This window comes from Mandrillus leucophaeus, unplaced genomic scaffold (genome assembly GCF_000951045.1).
Source record: "Mandrillus leucophaeus isolate KB7577 unplaced genomic scaffold, Mleu.le_1.0 Scaffold157, whole genome shotgun sequence".
Classification (NCBI taxonomy): Eukaryota; Metazoa; Chordata; class Mammalia; order Primates; family Cercopithecidae; genus Mandrillus; species Mandrillus leucophaeus.
The window spans coordinates 3579293-3585987 of NW_012101554.1; the positions used below are offsets into that span (position 1 = coordinate 3579293).

The 6695-nt window shown below is 41.6% G+C and overlaps 1 long non-coding RNA gene across 1 annotated transcript; it reads right to left on the bottom strand.

Annotated features, from left to right (window-relative positions):
* Positions 1-2439: 2439 nt before the first annotated feature.
* LOC105536237 lies at positions 2440-6179 on the bottom strand. Its single transcript, XR_001005561.1, has 2 exons — positions 3520-6179; positions 2440-3321 (listed from the first exon to the last, which is right to left on the bottom strand). It is a non-coding gene; the product is annotated as an uncharacterized LOC105536237 (long non-coding RNA).
* Between the last annotated feature and the right edge of the window lie 516 nt (positions 6180-6695).

The following is a 6695-nucleotide window of genomic DNA, read 5'->3' on the forward strand; positions in this document are numbered from 1 at the left end:
CTTCAGAAGGGAAGCTGAGTCTCCATAGCCTCCTACAACCAGTACTTACCTGACCTATAATAAAAGTAACCAGTACTATCAAGCATTTACAGTGCTAGCCAGACACTCTTCTAGTTATCTCATTTAAACCTCACAGCTTAGCCTCTGAGGAATGCAGTATTATCCCCGACTGAAGATGAAGAGCAGAGGCCATTACTTTTGATTGCAAAACCATAATTTTGTGCCAACTTAATAGTTAAGTAGTAGAGACAGGCTTCAATCCAAGTGGTGTTTCTTGGTACAATCATACACGGTAGATGCTCAGAAAACACCAACATGTATGAGTTCGGAACTCAATATGTGGTGAGGCTAGTTTGTATTATGGTGTTGGATTAGTTGTTGTGCTTACTCTTTGGTTTCTAAAATGCTGAAAGGCAAAGTATTATATTAGTACTCTGATTGACAGGAAGGATTCAAAATAGTGGGTGAAAATAACTTTGTTGTCTTTTAAAATAATTTTGTGGCTCTGATAAAAATAATATCTGTTTATTATAAAATGTTCAGAAGTTAAAAAAAAAGAAAAAGAAGAAAACATCAGAATAAAACTAGAATAAACAAAATTCAATTAGCCGGGCATGGTGGCATGCACCTATAGTCCCAGCTACTCGGGAGGCTGAAGCAAGAGGATCCCTTGAGCTCAGGAGTTGGAGGCTACAGTGAGCACTCCTGCCACTGCACTCCAGCCTGGACAACAGAGTGAGACCCCATTTATTAAAAATCACGAGAAATCCAACAAACTAATTATAGCTATTGTTTCTATCCTTTCAGGCAAATTGACACACTTATACACATATTTAGCTCTACATAAGGTGTGGTACATAAACAGGATCATAGTACATGTACTCTTTCAAACCTATTTTTAAAAGCATTTCTTCATGCACCAGTATGTTGTAGAAATACAGATCACCATGATTATTCTTTGCAACTGCTTTAGATTGTTTCTCAAAGTCCTATGTGACAACATGACCAAGGGCTTCCTTTGTATTTTAAAAAAATGTATAAAGATCACCTTGGATAATATCAGAAGACATGATTTCTGGGAAGTCACAAGGAATACCCATTGACATTTTGATATATATCAGTAAACTACCCTCCCCAAATGTATGCCCTGTCGTGACATACATTCATCATCACTGGTTTGATAAAGCTTTGCCAATCTGGTAGGCAAAATAATCCTAGTAATTTAATTTTTAATATATTTTTAAACTTTAGTGTATGTTTATTATCTAGTAGCGTTTCTTAGAGGATAACATATATTACTGGTAGTTTTGAATAGTTACTGTATTAGTCTGTTCTCACTCTGCCAATAAAGACATAACTGAGACTGGGTAATTTACAAAGGAAAGAGGTTTAATGGACTCACAGTTTCGTATGGCTAGGGAGGCTTCACAATCATGGTGGATGGCACATGAGGAGCAAACTCACGTCTTACATGGCAGCAGGCAGGAAGACTTGTACCGGGGAACTCCCCTTTATAAAACCGTCAGATCTCGTGAGACTTATTTGCTTACCACGAGAACAGTATGGGAGAAACTGCCCCCATGATTCAATTATCTCCACCTGGCCCTGCCCTTGACATGTGGGGATTATTACAATTCAAGGTGAGAGTTGGGTGGAGACACAGCTGAATCATATCAGTTATTTAGGTACAACAAGTTTCCTCCCAGCATCACTTACACCAGTTAGTAAGCAGGAAGAACCAAAGGGGGAATCTGAACACCAATGAAAGTATAAACATACAACGGAAGAATATCTTGTACACACACACACACACACACACACAGAGAGAGAGAGAATATTTTGGATGAATATTTGATGGCATGGGGAAATTATTGTACTATAAAGTTTGAGAAAATTTTTGAGGAAAAATCACAATGTGAAATAATTTGCAGATAATCCCAACTGTGTTAAAATATATGTGTTTAAACAAAAAGGATGGGCAAAAAATTAAAAAGGCTAGAAGGAAATACTGCAAGAAGTTGTTAATATTGGTTACCTTCATGGGATGGGATTTCGGGTGACTTAAAGATTCTTAATTTTTTGTGCTTGCAGACACTGAATTTTCAAATAGTATGGGGCTAATATTTACCATTTGATTGACTTGTGTATTGTTATCAGTGTGTGGGGTCACTCACTTGCAGTTGCTTAACAGTATCATGAATGATTTACTTTCGTCAACCAAATGGACGTGTGCTTTGGTTTATTCATAATTCTAAGGATCACATTCATTCGTACTAGCACTATGTTGTGGGCAAGATCCCTGCATTTAAGAACTGTGCCATCTGAAAGGGGAGAGAAGACATTTATAGCATAAGAAGAGGAAAGAGCATGTCTGCTGAGAAATGGCAAAGTCTCCTAGAGGAGGTGGCATTTCAGCCCAGCCTTGAAAGATAAGTTGAATTTTTAATGAAACATTTGTTTTATTTTTCTTCTGACTCTATAAGAAATAAGTGCTTATTACAGAAAACAGAAAAATGTGGGAGCTATTAACAGACGTTTATAGGGTTATTATCAAGGTGGAACACTGTGCCAAATCCTACAGAGTATATTTTAAAAATCTCATTTAATCCCCCTTCCCCGCTTCCAGAAACTCTATAAAGTGAATGCGATTACTTTGTTCATTTCAAAGGCAAGGAGATAGATGTGCAAAGGGATTGAATGAGCAACTTCAGGATACGTGATTGGAAAAGCAGCAGAGATAGTACTGGAACCCAAGTCAACCTGGTGCTGTAGAAGAAAGAGTCAACATACAGCCCATTGCTTTCAGTCTCTTTTTTCCTCTCCATGAGGCTTTTCCCTCATGGAGAAAACGAGGATTCTCTTGCTCCCTGCATTCTACTGAGTGTTCATCACTTTAGATAGATGATGGTAACTGAAGGCATGGGGTAGGTGAGATCACCAGGGAAACATGCAGAGAAGAGAGAAAGGCCTTGGGAACAAGCCCTAAGCTCAGAAATGGGACACCTTCCCATATCAGGGCTGGAGGAGAGGAGGCAGCATCAGGGAAAACACAGTGGAGCTAAGCTTGGATCTGAACATTACTGGTTGAGAAGAAAGGATGGAGAAGTGGAGGTGGGAGAAGAGTGCCACAAGCAAAGGGAATATTATTTGCAAAGACATAGCAGATGCAAGAGACAACATGTTACCTTGGAAAATCAGCAAGCGATTTCAGGATGGCTACAGCATAGGATGCATGCATATATGAGTATGCCTGCCTATGAGTGCATGCATGTTTCTGTGTATCTGTGTGAAGGTGTGTGAATGTATCTGTGTATATCATGTGTCTATATGACATACATTAATCATCACTGGTTTTATAAACCTTTGCCAATCTGGTAGGCAAAATAATCCTAGTAATTTAATTTCTGTTTTTTTAATATATTTTTAATCTTTAGTATATGTTTATTATCTAGTAGCATTTCTTAGAGGATAACATATATTACTGGTAGTTTTGAATAGTTACTGTATTAGTCTGTTCATGTGTCCACATGAGTGTGAGTGTGTGTACAGAAGGCTAGGGTGGTGAGACCCTAGAGAGGAAGTACAAATATCTCTTCAAGAGAGAGATTTTATTTCATTTAGAAATATACTCAGAAGTGGCATTACTGGATCATATGGTAGTTCCATTTTTTATTCTTTTTCTTTGGGTGAGGGGAACTTCCATACTGCTTTCTGCAATGTCTGTACCAATTTACATTCTTACCATCCATCAATGTACAAGGGTTCCCTTTTCTCCACATCCTTGCCATCCATCCCTTATAAAAGATTTATGATATTATGGAAAGAGTCTGGAAACACCGTGAGATCTGGAAACAGATCCCTGAAATCCAGTTAATCAGTAGAAACTTTAGCTGGAAGGTAATGGAGAACCTTTGAATTTCTTTTCTGATAATTACAAAAAATGATAAAATGAAAACCAGGCTTTCAGAAGATTCTTGGACTGGATGGTTTGAAGAAGGTAGGGGCAGGAGAATAGGAGACCAGTTGGTAGGATACTATAATAGTGAAAGTGGGAGGTGATCAGTGTGTATATTAGGATGGCAGCTATAGGGCGATAGCGGATTTGAGGCTCACCGGTATGAGAAACATGAGACAATTCATGAGGTTACCTGAGAAAGTCTATTGACTCTCCCACCTCCTCCCAGCTTTACTGAGGTATGATTGAAAAATAAAAATTATCTATATTTAGGTAGACAATGTGATGTTCTGACATACATGTACATTGTGAATGATGACCACAATCAAGCTAATTAACAGATCCTTCACCTCATATAGTTACCTTCTGTGTATGATGAGAGCACATGAGATCTACTCTTTTAACAAATTTCAAGTATATAATACGTTATTATTAACTATATCAGCAAGCGATATAGTTTGCTGATATATGCTATACATTAGTTATCCAGAACATATTTCTCTTACAACTGAAAGTTTGTGGCCTTTGACCAATATTGTCCCCTTTTTGCCCACTCTCCAGCCCCTGGTAGCCACCATTCTACTTTCTGTTGTAAGTTAAACTTTTTTTTTTCTTTTTTCTTTTTTTTTTTTTTAGGAGTCCACATATAAATGAGATCATGCTGTACTTGTCTTTCTGTGTCTGGTTTATTTCACTTAGGATATTCTCCAAGTTCATGATGTTATTGCAAATGACAGGATTTCCTTCTTTTTTAGAGCTGAATAATATTCCATTGCAGATATATACACACCATATTTTCTTTACCCATTTATCTGTGGATGGACACTTAGGTATGTTTCCACATCTTGGCTATTGTGAATAAACTGCAATGAACATGGAAGTGCATTTCTCCCTTCAAGAAAGAGATGTTCTTTTCCTTTTCTTTTTCTTTCCTTTTTTTGAGACGGAGTCTCACTCTGTCACCCGGGCAGAGGTGCAGTGGCGCAATCTTGGCTCACTGCAACCTCCGCCTCCTGGGTTCAAGCAATTCTTGTGCCTCAGCCTTCCGAGTAGCTGGGATTACAGGTGTGCACCACCATGCCCAGCTAATTTTTGTATTTTTAGTAGAGACGGGGTTTCACCATATTGGCCAGGCTGGTCTCCAACTCCTGACCTCAAGTGATCCGCCTGTCTTGGCCTCCCAAAGTGCTGGCATTACAGGTGTGAGCCACCGCTCTCAGCAGAGATTTTATTTTCTTTGGGTGTATACTGAGAAGTGGGATTGCTGAATCACATGGTAGTTCTATTTTTATTTTTGGGAACCTCCATGCTGTTTTCCACAATGGCTGTACTCATTTACACCCCACCACCAGTGTACAAAGGTTCCTTTTTTCCCACATCTGTGCCAACATTTGTTGTCTTTTGACTTTTTAATAATAGCCATCCTTACAGGTCTGAAGTGATATCTCACTGTGGTTTTGATTTTTCATCTCCCTAATGATTAGTGATGTTGAGCATATTTGCATATACCTGTTGGCCATTGTCGAACATTCAAAGTAACAGTTTAAAAGCATATCCTTAGGTCCTTCATCAATTTACAACAAGTATTTACTGAGCACCTCTACTGTGCCAGGACTCTGCATGGGAAGCCCTGGCCCAGCGTGGAATCCAGACAAGTAACCAGACTTTTGCAACCTAGTGTTGCAAGGGCACAGAAATCAGCAACCACAGAAGGGGACGGAGGCAGTGGAAGCACCGAAGCCAGTCCTGAAAGATCTGGGCTGGCTTCCTATAGGATGGGATTCGAAGCTGAGAGACACAGTGTGCGGAGCTAGGAATCCCTGTATGTGTAAGATATGGCTTCTGCCCGGGTGGGTGGGGACAGAGAAGTAGACGACACGATGCTATTTGACACAGGAATGCAGCTAAGTCATGCATATATATATTTTATCTTTAGTCAGAAAAGAAGATTCTTCTTTGAGCAAACTCATTCCTTTTAAAAAGGCCGAGCTATTTGGAACGATGCCCACCAGGATGGCAAAGTGGTGCGTGAGCCCTCCCTGCAGCACACGCCCAGGACTTTGAAGCGGGGAGCAGGGTCCTCCTGGCTGCTGAAAGGAATCGAGTTAATGAGCCCTACTGGCAGGTGGCGAATGGCCGGAGATCCGGCCTCCCAGTGGAGTCCACCGCCCCGGGCTTCCGCTCGCCAGGCTTATTTCTCTCCATGCTGGAGCAAACCCGGGCTGAAAAAGGGACCCACTAATTGGTTTGCGTACCCGAAGTGGGAATAGAGAGGGAGGAAAACCGTGTTTCAGGCGTTACAGTGGGGAAAAAAGTGAAATCCCAAACGCAGGGGAGACAGCGACTGTCAGGCAGACACCTTGTGAACCGCGGTGGAGAGCACACCTAGGTGGGGAGGTCACCGGTCCAATCCACCACCCTCCGGGAGACTGAGGGCAGGGACAGCAGCAGGGGGCGGCATCCACGTCTCTACGCTTGCAAGGGTTCCCCAAGTTCCTGGCCACTGCTCCCCACTTCCTGCAGCCTCGGTCTCCTCCGGGGGCGTGTGTGAGGGGCGGGGCCGCATGGAGAGGAGGGATTTAAAAAAAAAAGCGAGGTAATTAGCATTCTCCGATTCCACTGGCTCTCCGCCGGCCCTGCTTTGCATACGCCCGTCCCACTAGCTGCCCGGGGTTTGCTGGGGTTCGGCAAGGTTTGCAGCCGCCACGGCCGCTGCTGCGCTACGGTGCAGGGCAGGCTG